Below are 14,530 nucleotides of genomic sequence, written 5' to 3'. Positions count from 1 at the left end.
CCCTTGTAACAACATTGTAATTACAGAGTTGGTTGATAAATTTCTTCTGGTTAGCCGATAGTCTGCAAAGGTTGTTACATTGTAACTACCTAGTAATTATAAAGGTTATACCCTTCTGGGTTTACATTGTTGCTTGCTCCTGGGTTGGTTAATGATAATTACAAGTATATCCTATGTAACTACATTGTTCTTACATTACACCTGATTCGGGTATAGCCTTTGCGCTAGGTCATAACATAGAAATAAACAAATATTTCAATTGTCATTGCCAGGTTCTAGCCTATTTATCAACCCTGGTATTACATCTGGAATAACTTTCAGCAAGTGGATGTGTAATTACACAGTCCTTGTCCCAATTGTATAATAACTGATTGCGCTACAACCTTATTACTATGTAATTACATAGTAACGTCTAACTCCTATGTTGGTACTATAGTCATTACTGTGTAGTTACGTAATAGGGGAAACTTAATGTAAAGTGTTACCGCAACTGCTTACAATGTGGGGAAGCATACAACATAGAGCTGACTTTGTCCTAAAAGAAATGTAAATCCCCCAGTATGTTTTCTCTCATATACTGTAGTGATCATCTGATTTATATGTACAACTAGTACATATTCTAAGAAAGAAGATTAAACAGTAATATACACTATGCATATAATAAACATATCAACAGATGTGTATTTCCTTAGTAAATTCTTAGTAACAAAAAAGTTCACTGTATCATACCTTAAGGGTCTAGTGATGAACACCTGGTAGTGTGGTTGAAAGCCTAGAGAGCCAATCCAGCTGACACTAAACTGATTAGAAGAAGAGGTAGTGGTACAGTGCCTGCCCAATAGATAACAAAAGTGCTCCAAAGATAGAAAGCAGCCAGGTTTCCATCTAATTGGTGACAGATTTTCATGTGAATATCCTCAAATCTGCATAAAACAATATGTGCATTTTCCCACTAGAGATGTGTTTTGATCAAATTGACTTGTTGCAGATAAAAGGCTTCGCGTGATGACATAGTGTACATAAAAATACCCATGTACCAAATATAAAATACAAGTTAAATGGGTTTCAATCTCATTTTAAACTCTATTGATGGTTTTCACACACAAAATAAAGTGTTATGTAGCGACTGTGCCCACTCTGGTATTGGCACGTGCACTCTAGCCGACAGCGGAGCCCTTGTGCTGTTGTCTAGAGCCACGTATTGCCTACATTATGAGATTATTATGGACAAAAGAGAACGATTATTTTTATTTGTCAAACGGCAGCCAAGATAAAGTATATAGTAAGACCTTCGAAATGTATTGGAAAGGAGCATCAAGCTCATCACCATGCACTTTCCCCACCCTGTGAAGTTCATCATAATTTATTTAATCTGTAGCCTAACAAACTGCATGCATTCCCAGGAGTCGTAGTGGGAGGACCACACGACATGTCATCACATTTTGCGAATAAAAGCATTTCCACCGATATTTCTGGCATAATTCACTTTACCAGCACAAAAGGATTCCACCTTGTCTTGTGTATTTTGTTTTATCGACATTTGGAAAGTTTACCGAAAGTGTTTCTGTTTCCATCAGGCCTATCATTACATTTTTATCCAACATGTACTTTACTCGCATAAAAAGGTTGGAAGGAAAACTGGTTAGTGTCTCAGACACCTTCATCCCCTGGGCTATTTTAGGACTCGCCAGTAGGGGTCGAAACAGTACCCAATTGTCATATTTGAGTAAGAGTAAAGATACCTTCATAGAAAATTTCTCAAGTAAAAGTTACAGAGTAAAATACCACTTGAGTAAAAGTCTAAGAGTATTTCATTTGAAATATATTTAAGTATCAAAAGTAAATGTAATTGATAGTATACTTAAGTATCAAAAGTACAAGTATAAATCATTTAAAAAAATCCTTATATTAAGCAAACCAGATGGCACAATTTGTTAAAAAGATAGCTAGAAACACACTCCAACAACGCATTTGTGTTTATTGAGTCCGCCAGATCAGATGCAGTAGGTATGACCAAGGATGTTCTCTTGATAAGTACATGAATTGGACCATTTTTCTGTCCTGCTAAGCATTCAAAATGTAACAAGTACTTTTGGGTGTCAGGGAAACAAACTCAGTAAAGTAATGTGATTACGTTTAGTTACTTTTAGATTACTTTCCTCTTAAGAGGCATTAGAAGAAGACAAAAATGTATGTTACCAATTGAACGACATCTAATGCAGGATAAATCAATGTTAACGTTTACATAGCTGGCCATATATGGATGTTCAATTTTACTTTATGGGTTGGTTAAGTAGGTTTCTTCTAACCCATCACTTTCTACTACATGTAATACGATTAAATTATATATTTACATTAAAATCCACAGTCAGTCTATTCCAGTCATTCCAATAAATCTTATACCCCTTGATCTTCAGGAATAGGACTTTGAAATATAGAAGTATATATTAACCAAATTGTTTTACCTGAGCATTAACCAAAAACGAAGGACTTATTAGCCAGCCCTACTTTGTTGTTTATGATTTTGTTGTCATGGAGGACTGATTGGGCTCATTGCTTCGAGTTCAAAAATAAATGCTGGGCTCACTTTTGAAAAGTGCTATTTACATGTGAAAAATGTATGCCATATGCTGCATTTTCTATAGGCCAATTGTTTAACTTTTTGTTGGTGACACGTTGATATCTTGATAATATGCAGCTGTTTAAAGGGCAAATCCAATAACAAAATGGACGCCCTGCCTCTGTTTTGGTAAAAGTCTGAGGGATGGGCCTTGAGAAATGTAACCACTCTCAGATTAATAGACAGAGCTACGGATGCATGGACTGACCATCAATGATATCAAAATTATTATTTTAACCATGTTATGAAGCTATATAGTGTTTGTTTACATTTACAATGTTTACAAACATTGGAGAAAAATAAGCTTATATTTTGGGTTCTGTGACAGTTGAGTGTGACAGTTGAACCAAGCTCATGAGGCTCATAAGTTATATTCTTCAAGAAGCAATGGATATATATGTATATATTTATTTATATATATATATTGTATAAGTCCAAAAATGTATGTAGCAACTACAGAATGCCCCTTTAAGTCTATCAAAAGTGTGCGAGTTTGAGCATGTGTCCATTATGTCTCACCCTGATCAGTTTCGCCTGTCCTTGTTATTGTCTCCTCCCCCTCCAGGTGTCGCTTGTTATTCCTGGTGTATATATCCCTGTGTTTCCTGTCTCTCTGTGCCAGTTCGTCTTGTATGTTTCAAGTCAACCAGTGTGGTTTTCCCGTGCTCCTGCCTTTTCTATTCTCTTTTACTAATCCTCCTGGTTTTGACCATTGCCTGTTTTCTGGACTCTGTACCCGCCTGCCTGACCATTCTGCCTGCCCTGACCTCGAGCCTGCCTGCCACACTGTACCTTCTGGACTCTGAACTGGTATGGACCTTTTGCCTGTCCACATTCATTCTTTTGGCTACCCCTTTTGGAAGTAATAAATATCAAAGACTCAAACCATCTGCCTCCCGTGTCTGCATCTGGGTCACGCCTTGTGCCCTTATACATTAGGCCTATGGATTTATTTATTTTATCAGCATGAATTACATGGAGTAATAAAAGCCCCACTTTTATTCCATAGGCTGGGATCCACACTATGCAGCTGTTGCAAGAGCGCATTTTTCACTGGCTGTCCACTGGTTTCAAAAACAATGATTGATAGGCAGCTTGAACTTCTTGAATTCAACCATTATTGGGTTCAAATACACATTTATATATGTGAACAGCCATCCTCAACAACCACAATCCGTAAGGCACAAATAACTAAATGAGAGAGCAGCAGTGAGATTCACATCAATTCGCTATGTAGATATCAATAATAAGTGGTATACGTATCACCGTAGACTACACCACTGCTGTCATCCAAGTGCTTATTCAAGTTGGATAATCTTTGGGTGCTGACAGCAGTCGCACTATTGGAAGACATAGATTGTACTGTAGCCTACAAAAGCCTATTCTTGCTCTTTTCCTGCGATTGATCAAACACATTTGGTGTGTCATCATAGTGGTCGCTGACTTGTGGTCAGACTTGCTCAGGTGGAACAAACTTAAAGTTGTGCCTTTTTTCAATGCTGATTTGAATGTCATTGAGAAAACAGAGAAGTGTCAAAGATTTATTTCCGCAAACATCTTTTCTGAATATAAAATGAATCCTCGAAATAAACATCTAGTTTTTCAAAAGTATCTGTAATATGATTACAATATTTTTGCTGGTAACGTAACGGATTACAGTTTCAGTTTTTTGTAATCCATTACTTTCCAACCCTGCAATCAATACATTAATGTTTCTATATCTGAAAGTATTAGGCCTCAATGTTGTGTAAGTGTTATGTTATGACTGCAGTAGTCTTTGCAGTTAGTGTGTCAATGTACCCTAAAGGTGATGATGGCTGAGAATAAGAGGGCTGAACTCTAGTTTAGTCACTGCAGGCAAAAAGAAAAGGAACAATCCACACACTGTGGTCTAAGTGTGTTTTAGAGAAACATCCCATTGACCCACGTATTTTTGTGATGTAACAGTTAACGAATTCTGCATATAAAAAAGATGATGCATTATGAAAGATAGAGGCTTGTGACGTTCATAAAGAGACCCATGAAATTATAAAAAGGGACAGTGCACTTGCCAGCCCATGAAAAATGTATTTGACTTGAGAGAACCCAGTTGATCCTGTATTATTTGAATAATGCTGTGGTCATAAATCTAATGCTTCATGTTATAGTATATGGAATTTAGCTGAGGCTTTTATCCAAAGCGACTTACAGTAATGCGTACATCCATTTTCTTTTACATATGGTGGTCCTGGGAACCAAACCCTCTATCCTGGCATTGAAAGTGCCATGCTCTGCCAGCTGAGGTACAGAAGACCATGTGATAACCTTATAATGACACTGTTATGAGACTGTGCGAGGTCTCATATGTCCTAGAGTGGACCTCAGCTTTCTGTCTTGATCTATCTAGTCTGTAGCCTACAGTCTTGTATGTCTGAATGCAAACTCTTTACAAAAAGAACACGTGAAAAATCACATGTGAACATACGTGTGTCAACAAATCACGTTACATTTTCCGCAGTGAAAACAAAGGCAAGGGTAACATAACCAAAGATACGGAAACATGCAAGAAGAGGGAGTCGTTTTATTTAATAGTGTTATCATAAAATTATGTTTCACTGAAAAATACACTACCGTTGAAAAGTTTGGGGTCACTTAGAAATGTCCTTGTTTTTGAAAGAAAAGCACATTTTTGTCCAATAAAATAAATTGATCAGAAATACAGTGTAGACATTGTTAATGTTGTAAATGACTATTGTAGCTGATTTTTATTGAAAAATCTACATAGGCGTACAAGAGGCCCATTATCAGCAACCATCACTCCTGTGTTACAATTTCACATTGTGTTAGCTAATCCAAGTTTATCATTTTGAAAGGCTAATTAATCATTAGAAAACCATTTTGCAATTAGGTTAGCACAGCTGAAAACTGTTGTGCTGATTAAAGAAGCAATAGAACTGTCCTTCTTTAGACTAGTTGAGTATCTGGAGCATCAGCATTTGTGGGTTCGATTACAGGCTCAAATTGGCCAGAAAGAAAGCACTTTCTAATGAAACTTGTCAGTCTATTCTTGTTCTGAGAAATGAATGCTATTCCATGCGAGAAATTGCCAGGAAACTGAAGATCTCATACAACGCTGTGTACTACTCCCTTCACAGAACAGCACAAACTGGCGCTAACCAGAATAGAAAGAGGAGTGGGAGGCCCCGGTGCACAACTGAGAAAGAGGACAAGTACATTAGAGTGTCTAGTTTGAGAAGAGACGCCTCACAAGTCCTCAACTTGGCAGCTTCATTAAATAGTACCCGCAAAACACCAGTCTCAAAGTCAACAGTGAAGAGGCGACTCCGGTATGCTGGCCTTCTAGGCAGAGATGCAAAGAAAAAGCCATATCTCAGACTGGCCAATAAAAATAAAAGATTAAGATGGGCAAAAGAACACAGACACTGGACAAAGGAACTCTACCTAGAATGCCAGGAGTTGCCGCTTCACTGTTGACGTTGAGACTGGGGTTTTGCGGGTACTATTTAATGAAGCTGCCATTCTTCCTTGCAATGTTTCTCAGGCTCTATTAACTTACATCGATAGCAGCGGTTAACTGCAATCTTCAAGTCTTTACACAGATGTTTTATGGGAGTCAAGTCTGGGCTTTCACTGGGCCACTCCACATTATTGTTCTGAAGCCATTCTAGCGTTGCTTTGGCTGTATGCTTGGGGTCATTGTCCTGTTGGAACGTAAATCTTTGCCCAAGTCTAAGGTCGTTCGCATTCTGAAGCAGGTTCTCATCAAGGATTTGCCTGTATTTGGCTCCATTCATTGTTCCCTCTTACCCGTCTCCCATTCCCTGCCACTGAAAAGCATACCCATGACATGATGCTGCACCACCATGCTTCACGGGAGGGATGGTGTTAGATGGGTGATGAGCTGTGCTTGGTTTTCTCCAGACATAGCGTTTTGCATTCAGGACAAAGAGTCTCATCAGACCACAGAATATTTTGCCTTATGCTTTCAGACTCTTTCACGTGCCTTTTTGCAAACACCAGGCTTGCTGTCATGCTCCTTTTTCTCAGGAGTGGGTTCTGTCTGGCCACTCTGCCATAAAGCCCAGATTGGTGAAGTGCTGCAGAGACTGCTGCCTTCTGGCATGTTCTCCCAACTCAACCAATAAACTCTGTAGTTCTGTCAGAGTGGTCATTGGGTTCTTGGTCACCTCCCTGATCAAGGTCCTTCTTGCCCAGTTGGTCAGTTTGGTCCAATGGCCAACTCTAGGCAGAGCCCGGGTAGTTCTGTATTTTTTTATATTTCACAATGATGGAGACCACTGTGCTCTTGGAAACTTTCAAAACTTTATAAATGGTTTTATACCCTTCCCCACATACTGAAAATATCATTAATGTATGAGTTCAAAAATGGATGTAGTAACTAAGGAATGCCCCTTTAATAACAGGCAGTGACCTTCATATAGCAGAACTACACTACAAAAGTATGTGCACACTTGCTCTTCTGGGAAGGCTTTCCATTCAGCCACAAGAGCATTAATTAATGAGGTTGGGCATTGATGTTCGGCGATCAGGCCTGGCTCTCAGTCGGGATTTCAATTCATCCCAACGGTGTTCAATGGGGTTGAGGTCAGGGCTCTGTGCAGGCTTATCAAGTTCTTCCACACCGATCTCGACAAATTTCTGTATTTCTGTATGGACCTCGTTTTGTGCATGGGGGAATTGTTATGCTGAAACAGGAAATGGCCTTCCCCAAACTGTTGCCACAAAGTTGGAAATACAGAATCGTCTAGAATGTCATTATATGCTGTAGCATTAAGATTTCCTTTCGCTGGAACTAGGGGGACTAACCCGAACCATGAAAAATAGCCCCAGACCATTATTCCTCCTCCACCAGGAGGTACTATGCATTGGGGCAGGTAGCGTTGTCCTGGCATTTGCCAAAACCAGATTCGTCCTTTGGACTGCCAGATGTAGAAGCATGATTCATAACTCCAGAGAACACGTTTCCACTGCTCCAGAGTCCAAAGGCAGCAAGCTTTACACCACACAGGCCGAAGCTTGGCATTGTGCATAGTGATCTTAGGTTTGTGTGTGTCTGCTCGGCCTTGGAAACCCATTTCATGAAACTCCAGAAAAACAGCTATTGTTCTAATTTCTCTTCCAGAGGCAGTTTGGAACTCAGTAGTAGGTGTTGCAACCGAGGACAGACGATTTTTACACAATACCCACTTCATCACTCTGTGGTCCCATTCTGTGAGTTTGTGTGGCCTACCACTTCGAGGCTGAGCCATTGTTGCTCCTAGACGTTTCCACTTCACAATAACAGCAGTTCTTGCAGGGCAGAAATTTGACTAACTGACATGCTAGAATGGTGGAATCATTTGACGGTGCAACATTGAAAGTTACTGAGCTCTTCAGTATGGGCCATTCTACTGTTAATGTTTGTCTATGGAGATTGCATGTCTATGTGCTCGATTCTATACATCTGTCAGTAATCGGTGTGGCTGAACTAGCCAAATCCACAAATTTGAAGCGGTGTCACATACTTTTGGATACTGTTCAGGAGCCTTTTGGTGTCAGACTTGATGCACCGGAAACTGCAAATTTCACATGTGATACGTAATGTTATGACTTTAAGTACTGTTCCCTGAAGAAGGGAAACGAGGTACGACATATTATGGGGGAGTCGCACTCTGGTGACTTGGGTTGAAGGATCTACAATCACGCTCGACAAGGCCAATGAAATCTGCGCCTCGCTTCAAGCCCTGAATTCCACAGGTGATAAGCGTGTGGCTCGGATTCATTCCTTCAATTTAACACCTCTCTTTACAGAGCCCAGGAGTTGTCAGTGCGGGTCAAACATGTGTTGTACCTCGTTTCCTTCCATCAGCGAACAGTAGTTATAGTCATAACGTTACAATCCTTTTCAGTCAGTCAGTTTCGGTGCATATTAAGGGGAAATATAATCCCTCCTCAAGCCAACCCCAATGCATAAGGTGACTCACCTTAGAGTCGTCTGAGGCGAACTGAGTACCAGAAAGGTGTACAGACAACGGGTGGAGGTCCCCAACACATTTAACCATTTAGCCAAAGCCATGAGCAGAGAGATTTTGTAAGAGAGTATCTTCATGTCCACTGACTCCAGAGGCTCAAAGGGGATCTCACACAATGCCTCCAAATCCAGCGTCAAGTCCCATGTGGGCGCAATAGGTTTAGATACTGGTCTGAGACAATGTACACCTTTCAGGAACCGCACCACCAGAGGGTGAGCCCCAGATGAGGCTCCATCAATTCCCACATGACAGCTGAGATAGCAGACATGTTCACTTTTTGCTCAAAAAGCTCCTCTAGGAACACAAGGATGTCCCTAGCAGAGCACTGAAAAGGAACAGGTCTTTATTTTGGCACCAGAGCTCAAGCGCTTGCCACTTATACAAATACAGACCTTTCGTGGAGGGCGTCCTTGCATACTGCATGATAGAAATAACATTCAGAGGTAAACCCCTAGCTAGCAGATTGGCCTTCTCAGGGGCCAGGCCCAAGGGAACCAAATCTCTGGAATCTTGTGCCAAACCTGTCCTTTCACGTGGGACAACAGATCTTCGCAAATTAAGGCTGCCTGGGCCAATGGGGAGCCACAATAAAGAATTATAAGTCCTCCCGGCACACTCTCTCTAATGTAGGCTGAATCGGAACCACTGGTGGAAACGCGTTAAAGGAGGATCTGAGACCACTGGTATGACAGAACGTCCGTTCACCATGGGGCATTCGGATCCCTTATCAAGAAAAAAAGACGACACTGTGTGTTTTCCAGCAATGAGTAAAGATTTATGTTGACCCTGCCGAACCTCTCCCATATATGGACAACCCCCCCCGAATAGCAGATCCACACTCGAGTTGAGGCAAATGTGAACTGCTCCACAGCAACAGGGAGCGAGCCAATGTGAGGAGTGGGAGGGACTAAGTCCCCCCGTCTGTGGATATATGCCACCGTCGTCATGTTGTTGGTTATAACCAGCACATGTCGGCCCGGAAATGGAAGAGGAAGCACCTGAGTGCTAAGTACACCTTCAGAAGTTCCAGGTAATTGATATTCCTGGCACTCTGTGAACTGTCCATACTCCGAGAATTGATTAACCCTCGCACAACGCGCCCCACCCTTGTAGGGATGCGTCTGTTGTGACCACCTTGCGGGAGAACACCTGACTCATGAGAACCCCTTGTGACAGCAGCAGGGTATCCCTCCGCTGGGCCAGTCCTGAAGGCATATCAGGGATAGCTTAATCGAATGGTTTAGGTGGCATCAAAGCCTAGAATGCCCGCATCAAAAATTGTCCCAGGGGAATGACCACTATCATAGAAGCCATTATCCCCAGTAAGCACAGGAACTGGTGAAAACGTACGGTATGCCCCAATCAAAATTGGGTAGAAAAAGTGATTTACGCACAAGACCAAAGACTATCGCTTCATAATGGAACTTTCTGCGACTGGGGTACAAGGGCACGTGAAAGTATGCATCCTTTAGGTCGATGGTGGTGAACCAGACCACTTGGGGGTACTGTTGTCACCATGGGTGTTTGGGGGGGGGCTGGCAAGGGAGAACCCGATCGATCCTGCGCCACCTCCCATCCCTGAGCTAGGGCTGTCTCCTTCCCTGTGCTGTGGCAGGACCATCTCTCACCTCATCACCCACAAACTACACATAAATCGTGAGTATCTTTCAGAGAAATTCTATAACCGCATGACTGGGGGCACGATCTCGACCCCAAACCAGACTTAGCCATCGTCGTTTCTGTTGCTTTCTTAGCAATCTTACTAATTTCGCTAGCAAATTGAAGAATAACAAATTGTTTGTGATTAGGAAACTTATGAGAACAAGTACAAACTTCAGCACACAATGTCCAGGGGGTGAGCAAGCTCTACTGCTATGGGACAGATTAGTTGGAGTATGAATCGTTCCTTTTCACACCGAGGTGAAGAGCGGAATAATTTAAGGAATAAATCCGAGCCTCACGCTTATCACCTTTGACAGGCGGGGTGTCCACCGAGGCAAGGATTTTATTGGCCTTGTCAGGCGGGATTGTAGATCTTCAAACAAAGTCGCTAGAGTGGGACTCCCCCACAGTGTGTTGTACCGAAGTTGTCTGTCTGAAAGGGAACTGCAATTCACATGTGATGTAAAAACATGCTGTTCTCCTCAAGTGAATAGGTGGTGTTAACATGTAAACTCTAGATTGAATACACATGAAAATGTGATTTGAAATTTAAGATCAACATGTGAAAACAGTTATTTTCAACTGCAAATTTGAGGTCTTTTTTTGTAATGGATCCCACATCTGAATCCTAGATCTACAATACTCTAAGCTGACCTACTTGTATAATATGTGCAGGATGAGTAAATACTTTAATTGTCCTATTTTGGTCCAATGATGCCTTCTAACTTTCCCCAATAATGTAATCTGGAAGTGAAGTGAATGTGTGTGCTTTATGTGAGTGAACATAGCTGGTCACGGGTACAGAAGTCAGACATCTGTAGAAAAATCTGTTTGCTGTGAGGCTGTGAGGAGCAGTGTGCCTGATAGAGCAGAGCTACAATACTGAATGTAGGCTTCTCAGCATGTGACATGTGCAGCCCCAGCAGACAGCGGCCACGTGCGACAGACAAAGAGACGGCAGAGAGATGAAAGGTCAATGGTTAGGAAGCAATAATAACAGGGATTAACTTTAGTTAAATGTTTAAAGAAAGAGAAAGAGGGGTGACATGTGTACACACATGACACACACACACACTCTCACACAATTGCCGGGGAGGTTCTCCATGTCGATTAGTCATCTACAGCAGAGGTAAAGAGAAAGAACGATTGAGAGAGAAAGAAGTGTCTGTGTGATTTGAATGACATCAGCGATGCCAGCAGCATTAGTTAGCTCTGACTGTAGTAGCCGTATGAAAGGTGTGTGTCCTTGGTACCAAGTGGGCGGACATCTCTCATCACTTTCCTTTTGTACGGTTCTTCCTAGTATTGAAAAGGGCTCCATTTGATTTGCTTGCGGCTGATTCTCTCCTTGTGGCAAACAAACTGCTTCTGTCTGACGTTGCCTGATGTGGAGGGAAGTTAAAGGAAAAAGACTTTGGCTCAGGGCTTTTAAGGGTGAGCATTCTGACAGCTATGTATATTTCTGATTGAATATGCTATGAAAAGCACTGTTTTTTCTCTTTGTGCATACTGTCACAATTGTCATTGGTGATATCAAGGGATGGCATGTTCATTGTTGTTCAGTAATTGGCAGCTACATTCTTCCAACTCCCCAATGATTTGACAGGAGACTAGAAAGGGTTGTTCAGCAGTGAAGTGCACATGCCAATTATGCCCCTGAACAAGAGACAGATAAAGAGAGAGAGAGATAGAGAGAAGGGACAATGAAAGAGAAACAAAGGGAGAAAGAAATAAAGCGCTAGAGAAAGACACAACCCTGGCTCTCTGCACTTCGTTTGTGCTGTTGCTGGAAAATGGGAAGTATTTCTGCTCCACCATGTGAAATAAAAAGAAACACATCCAAACATTTCCCATGCTTAGAAATGTGTTTTCTTCTTTCTCTACTGTCTAACAAAAACACTGCTAACATGTACCTGAGCCGCTGCTGTGTTTGCCTCCCAACACCATGACCATGAGACCTCACTCCACTACAGCCATCCCCCTGTTGTTTCCTGCTGTGGATGAGTGCCCCTGTTCCCCATTTGGCACTGGATGGCTGAGTTATGTGTGTGTAGTGTTTGTGTATAAGTGCATCCGTCAATGTCTGTGTGCACATTCACTTAAACATTGGTGGGTTCTGAGCAAGGTAATTATAGTTTTGTGAGTTTATATTCATTTTTATTTCTATTCATTTTTAGATTTACACTACCGTTCAAAAGTTTGGGGTCACTTAGAAATCACCTTGTTTTTGAAAGAAAATCACATTTTTTGTCCATTAAAATAGCATCAAATTGATCAGAAAGTGTAGACATTGTGAATGTTGTAAATGACTATTGTAGCTGGAATCGGTTGTTTTTGGGGGGAATATCTACATAGGCATACAGAGGCCCATTATCAGCAACCATCACTCCTGTGTTACAATGGCATGTTGTGTTAGCTAATCCAATTTTATCATTTTAAAAGGCTAATTGATCAATAGAAAACCCTTTTCCAATTATGTTAGCACAGCTGAAAACTGTTGTCCTGATTAAAGAAGCAATTACAACTGGCGTTCTTCAAACTAGTTGAGTATCTGGAGCATCAGCGTTTGTGGGTTTGATTACAGGCTCAAAATGGCCAGAAACAAACTTTTCCTCTGAAACTTATTTGTCTGTTCTTGTTCTGAGAAATAAAGGCTATTCCATGCGAAAAATTGCCAAGAACTGAAGATCTCATACAGCGCTGTGTACTACTCCCTTCACAGAAAAGTACAAACTGGGAAGGTAAGGAGTCACTTATGTGCTGTCAGCCTATAGCAGGGGTACTCAAGTAGTATTTGAGATGGTCCAGTCACACAAATGTCCTAGGTGGCAAAGGCCCGGAAAGATATTTTGATTTATTGGCGTAGTAACAAATACCCACCTCGCAATCCATAGAACCCCAAACTGTTCACACCCTTCTTGTTGGCAGAGAGACAAATTAGCAGTTTAAATCTTATTATGCCATCAAGCAAACAAAACATTTAGCCATTTTTTCCCCTGCAATTCCCCCAAAATGTGTGTCTTATTTGTGTTTACATCCTTACCAAATTCCAAAAGTATTTGGACAGTATAGCTGTCATACCTAGGTCTTTATCCAAGAAATTGTTTGTGGGTGTTGTTCAGATTAAAGTTGGGTTTGATTGGGATTGTCCCTTTTATCTCTATTCTACTAAAGCTGCCATCTTCTAATACTACAAAAGCATTTGCTTTTGTACTTTCCAGCAATTTACTCACCAGATTCAGAACCTTGAAAACCCCATTAGAAAAAAGTTTAAAAACCCAAGGTTTAGAAGGGAAAAAAATTAAAACTAAACATAATTTATGATTGTTTTGATTTGAATTTAGTTTGTTTTGCAGTCAAAGATTATAGTTTCAGTATAGTTTTATTTTTTCAAATGTTTTTATTTTTTATTTTATTTCAGTCTACTAAATAGTTTTTCCACTTTTAGTTATTATTTCAATTTCAATTTTGTTTACTATAATTTATTATAATGTCGCTACAATCATATATAGGGCAATATGACACCAATCTCGATGACACACTCCGCGCCATTCATCATGAGCTGTACGTCCGTTACCAAAAACTACACACCAAATTTTTTACAGGTTCGTTAGCAAAATCTTTAGCCAGGAACTAGCTCAATATCTTGCCGTTGGATAAGAACAAGGCAACAGAGTCCATAAAGGGACCATTAGACTTGACACCTTTCGGACTGAATAAGTTTGTAGGTGCAACATTTTTGATTACATTTATAATTTATCACTCTCACATGCTGATTTTTATCATCTATGCAGCACTCCGCCAATCAGGCCTTTATGGAAGTGTCCAGATGTCCACTCCTAAGTAAAAGGCACATGACAGCCCGCTTGGAGTTTGCCAAAAGGCACCTAAAGGACTCTCAAACCATTAGAAACAAGAGTCTCTGGTCTGATGAAACCAAGATTGCACTCTTTGGCCTGAATGTCATGAGTCACATCTGGAGGTAACCTGGCACCATCCCTACGGTGAAGCATGGTGGTGGCAGCATCATGATGTGGGGATGTTTTTCAGTGGCAGGGACTGGGGGACTAGTCAGGTTTGAGGGAAAGAAGAACAGAGCAAAGTACAGAGAGATTGCTGATGAAAACCTGCTCCAGAGCGCTCAGGACCTCAGACTGGGGCGAAGGTTCACCTTCCAACAGGACAACAACCCTACAGTAAGCACACAGCCAAGACA

The sequence above is a fragment of the Oncorhynchus tshawytscha genome, linkage group LG05 (genome assembly GCF_018296145.1).
Source record: "Oncorhynchus tshawytscha isolate Ot180627B linkage group LG05, Otsh_v2.0, whole genome shotgun sequence".
Taxonomy (NCBI): Eukaryota; Metazoa; Chordata; class Actinopteri; order Salmoniformes; family Salmonidae; genus Oncorhynchus; species Oncorhynchus tshawytscha.
Note: the sequence above shows the minus strand (reverse complement) of the source record.